The sequence below is a fragment of the Scyliorhinus torazame genome, chromosome 3 (genome assembly GCF_047496885.1).
Source record: "Scyliorhinus torazame isolate Kashiwa2021f chromosome 3, sScyTor2.1, whole genome shotgun sequence".
NCBI classification, from domain to species: domain Eukaryota; kingdom Metazoa; phylum Chordata; class Chondrichthyes; order Carcharhiniformes; family Scyliorhinidae; genus Scyliorhinus; species Scyliorhinus torazame.
The window spans coordinates 155,004,671-155,009,513 of NC_092709.1; the positions used below are offsets into that span (position 1 = coordinate 155,004,671).

The window sequence follows — 4,843 nt, forward strand, 5'->3', positions numbered from 1 at the left end:
TTTCCGGGGGTGTTTGGGGTTTGTCAAAGGCAGGCAGCTAACGGCCAATGTTAGAAGGCTCCCGAATGTGATCATTATGCCCTCCGAGGGGAGGGAGGCAGAGGTAGTGGTCGCTAAGGACCCGGAGAAGGCCTTCAACCGGGTTGAATGGAATTATTTGGGGGGGGGGGCAGGGTCCCGTTATATGCAGATGACCTACTACTGTATAAAGGTGACCCGTAAGGCAGATGATGGTCCTCCCGAGATTTGTGTTTGTTTTCCACTGCCTCCCTATTTTTATACCAAAGGCGTTTTTTAAGCGGATGAATAGGGTGTTATCTGACATTGTGTGGGCGGGTAAACCCCGCAAGTAAAAAAAGTACCATTGGAGGGGGGGTGGACTTTAGGAGCCTGGTTAGGAAGTGGGGGAGGTGTCGAGGTGTCGGTGTGGGAGCAGGTAGAGGCAGCCTCATGCATGGGCACAAGTAACGGCTCCTCTGCCGTTCTCGCCGGCCCAATACTCCACGAGCCCAGTGGTAGTGGCAGCCCTGAGAGTTTGGGGACAGTGGCGGAAGCATATGGTAGTGGAGAGCGCGCCGGTGTGGGCTCTAATTTGTGGTAATCACCGGTTTGTACCAGGAAGGATGGATGGGGGGTTTTGGAGGTGGCAGCGAGCAGGGATTGAGAGGCTGGGGGATCTGTTTATTGATGGGAGCTTTCCCTGTTTGGAGGACCTGGAAGATGAGTTTGAATTGCCAGGAGGGAATGGGTTTTGTTATCTGCAGGTGTGGGATTTTTTGCGAAGGCAGGTTTCGACCTTTCCGCATCTACCGCCACAGGGGAAACAGGACAAGATAGTCTCTAGAAAGGGAGCGGGAGAAGGGAACGTATCGGAAATCTATAAGGAACTTATGGAGTGGGAGGAAAAGCCAGATAGGCGAGATAAAATGTAAATGGGAAGATGAGTTGGGAAAGGAGTTAGAGGCGGGTCTGTGAGAAGATGCTCTGAGCAGAGTCAGCACGTCCTCATCATGTGCCAGGCTCAGCCTGATACAATTCAAGGTGGTTCACCGGGCACACATGACGGTGGCCCAGATGAGCAGGTTTTCTGGGGAGGAGACCAGGTGTGTGAAGTGAGCAGGAGGGCATGCAAACCATTTCCACGCGTTTTGGGCATGTCTGAAGCTTAGGGGATTCTAACAGGGATTTGCAGATGCCATGTCCACAGTAAAAAAAGAGGGTGACGCCGAGTCCAGAGGTGCCGTGTTTGGAGTGTCGAAGACCCGGGAGTCCAAGGGACGAGAGAGGCAGACGTTTTGGCCTTTGCCTCCTTGGTAGCCCGGAGACAGATATTACTAGCGTGAAGGGACACAAAGCCCCCAAAATTCGAGGCATGGGTTGGTGACATGGCTGGGTTTCTCAGTCTTGAGAAAATTAAGTTTGCCCTGAGAAGATCAACATTAGGGTTCATCCGGAGGTGGCAGCCATTTATTGACTACTTTGGAATTAAACAGTCAGCAGGTTCAACAAGGGGGGGGGTGGACGTTAGGTGGGAACAGTGGGAGATGGAGGGATGTGTTACGCACTGAACTATATGTTTGCTTGTGTATTTGTTTCTTTTATTATTCTAAAACCATAAACGCCTCAATAAAATGTTTGTTAAAAAAAGAAAAAGACGCAAAACGTGGACATAGATTATCATAGAATTTACAGTGCAGAAGGAGGCCATTCGGCCCATCGAGTCTGCACCGGCTCTTGGAAAGAGCACCCTACCCAAGGTCAACAACTCCACCCTATCCCCATAACCCAGTAACCCCACCCAACACTAAGGGCAATTTTGGACACTAAGGGGCAATTTATCATGGCCAATCCACCTAACCTGCACATCTTTGGACTGTGGGAGGAAACCGGAGCACCCGGAGGAAACCCTGCACACACGGGGAGGATGTGCAGACTCCGCACAGACAGTGACCCAAGCCGGAATCGAACCTGGGACCCTGGAGCTGTGAAGCAATTGTGCTATCCACAATGCTACCATGTTGCCCCAACATGTTCCTTCTGTCTGCAAAAGACAGGGTCCTGTGTGAAAATACATGTGGAGAGCCACATTGTGGGGCCAATTGAATCATAAATTGGTTTTCAGCGTAATTCTTATCACAATCAGGTTTTTATTTTTATACCAAAGGCGTTTTTTAAGCGGATGAATAGGGTGTTATCTGGCATTGTGTGGGCGGGCAAACCCCGCAAGTAAAGAAAGTACCATTGGAGGGGGGGTGGACTTTAGGAGCCTGGTTAGGAAGTGGGGGAGGTGTCGAGGTGTCGGTGTGGGAGCAGGTAGAGGCAGGTGTTTAGCAGGTGTTGTCCAATCGCAGAATCACATTTTTATGTTGGACTATGGCCAGAATTTTACAGCCCCTCTCGCCCAGCGGGATATTACTGCCCCGCTGAAGTAAATGGCAATTTAAATGACCCGCAGCATTCCTGGACACACACTGTGGTAGGACCATAAAATCCTGGCAAATGTTTTGAGTTCTGCGAAGAAGGTTTGGTTGGATACAGTACTTTGTCTGTTGCGAACAACCAAAAGGATGTGCTGTTTGACATGATCCGCCGATCATTGGGACGTACAACCTATACATCTGACACAACACTAGCACTAAATTTCATATACCACGTTGCTGTTTTTTCAGTAATATTTGCTTTTATTCTTTTTGGCAAGATAATTATAGAGGAGGACGGCAATCAATATGTCTTAGCTCAACCATCCAGAAATCCTAAAGCCCTCCCCCCTAAAGCACCATTGTAGAAATCAATTGTTTAACACTTCCAGAGTTCTGGTCACCTCTGCTGTATCTGAAAGACCATTTCATATGGTCAGTCATTGTGTGGAGAACTTCAATAGCAGTTCGAAAATTACCTCTTACTAATTTGAGCATGTAACCCCTTATTTCACTCTATAATATAAAGTAAAATTTGATTACATTTTCTATATATTTAATCATCTTATAAAATCACCTCTCCTCTGCTGAAAAGCACAAACTTTTCTGGTCTTTCTTCGTAACAGGCTGCACACTTTGGACAGGGAGGGGGAAAAAATCAGTCCAGTAGCTCTTTTTCACATTAAATGGCTCTTACTTCTTGACCAAAACTGGTGCAATCTAATCAGAGCACTATAAACTTAGATATCATTACCTCCTGTTATTTATTTCCCCATTTTGACTAGGTTGGTTCAACATCCCATATCGGTCAGACTCCTAGATCTCTTCCAGCTTCATTCTTAACTATGAATAATACAGAAATAGATATGCATCATCTATACTTCTCTGCATTAAATTTCATCTGGCATTATGCTTGTCCAACTCATTTCATAATTTCTGGGCTGTCTCCTCAGATTTCACTGCCCCACCTGGTTTGGTATTATCCACAAATCTAACTGCTCTACATCGAGTTTCTGAATCCAGGTCATTTGTGTAAATTAAAAATAATTAGATTCCAGCATCAAATCCCAAGGCGCCGAATTTAGTAATTTCCCTCAAATTGACATGACATCTCCAAAAGGAACACTTTGCTTCCTGCCCTTTCATCAGTTCCTATTCATCCCTAAAGCTTCGAGATTGAATAGTTTGTTTTGCATGGAACTTTATTAGGAAACATTTTATCCTTGCCAGTTGACCGATCATTTCATTGTTGGTATTTCACAGTCAAATGACAAATATTAAGCATTATCATCCCTTGAAACCAGTTACAAAAATGTCTACAGATGGGAATGGAACAAGAAATTAACCACTTTCCCCATGGACTGCTAAGGATCCGGTGAACCATCGTTTTATTGTTAAAAGTCTGTATGTTTTCTAAGTTACTAGCATAAAAGATTATCGTCCCTTTAAAAAACAAATCACACAAATCTTGCAAGGATCACGAAAGCTCCTTTTGAAGATCAAAATAATTAAATGCCGTCCCTTTAAAAAGAGAGGAGAAATCAATATTGAAGGAGATGTGGTTGCAGAATACAGCAAAACTTTCCGTCGGTTACATTAAGTTTCCTCCTCAAAGACTAGGACAATATCACGGGAGACTGGCAATTACACGGTGCTCCCCGGCACGTCGCTTTCAGCAGATGTTAACATAGCAAATGGCCAACTACAAAAACAGGTCCAATCTCGGTTTCCCGATCTCAAAGTTTAAAAGACTCTACCAACGACGGAGGAGTCACTTTTTCCAATGCATTTAAGCGTTTATATCAAAATGTTTTCATTACATTGCACAGACCCCCGCTAACTCGGAGGCTGATAAGCTGGGTCGCCGAGATTTCAGCAGTTTCTTTACCTTGGGCGCTCGGCTGAATTCACCATCTCACTTTGTTCCTCTCATTCAACCGACCGGCTCCTTCCACAACACAACAGTTGCTGCACACCAACAAGCACGCCTGCTATATCCGCGCGCACGCGCTTGACACCCCCTCCTCCCCAGACCCTGCTGCAGCATTTACTTTTTAACCCCTCCCGCTCCAAGACAAATCAAATCCGCCCGAAACACCTCCTGGGAAAGTCTAATGCCGCTCACAACCCCCCGCCCTCCCTCAAAGTTCTTCCATTCACACCTACTCATCGCAGCGCCGGGCTGGAGAGGGGACGTGACCAAGAGAGAAGACTGGGGCGGGGGCGGAGGGGGAGAGGGCGGGGCCGGAATAGGGGGCGGGGCCGGAGGTGGGCCTGATGTGGGCAGCTCGTGCTCCACCTGTCCGTTGACAACCAGCTCGCGCGCTCCGACTCCTCACGCGCCAACCTGCGCTCGCGCACCCACCATCGGTGGTGGACACCGAACGGCAGCCGCGCGCGCGCGCGCACGCGCGAGGGTCGGACCA

The 4,843-nt window shown here is 47.5% G+C and overlaps 1 protein-coding gene across 11 annotated transcripts in view; it reads right to left on the reverse strand.

Moving 5' to 3' along the window:
* LOC140408764 (prominin-1-A-like) overlaps positions 1 to 4,628 on the reverse strand; it is a 362,788-nt gene extending 358,160 nt beyond the window's left edge. For 6 of the 11 annotated variants that reach the window (XM_072496423.1, XM_072496416.1, XM_072496415.1 and 3 more), the window contains exon 1: positions 4,306 to 4,627. The gene's annotated coding sequence lies outside the window, so the exon portion shown is untranslated. Of the gene's footprint in view, positions 1 to 3,171; positions 3,261 to 4,305 lie in introns of all 11 variants that reach the window. The other 5 variants (XM_072496421.1, XM_072496410.1, XM_072496418.1 and 2 more) reach the window with 2 other exon arrangements.
* Positions 4,629 to 4,843: the final 215 nt, after the last annotated feature.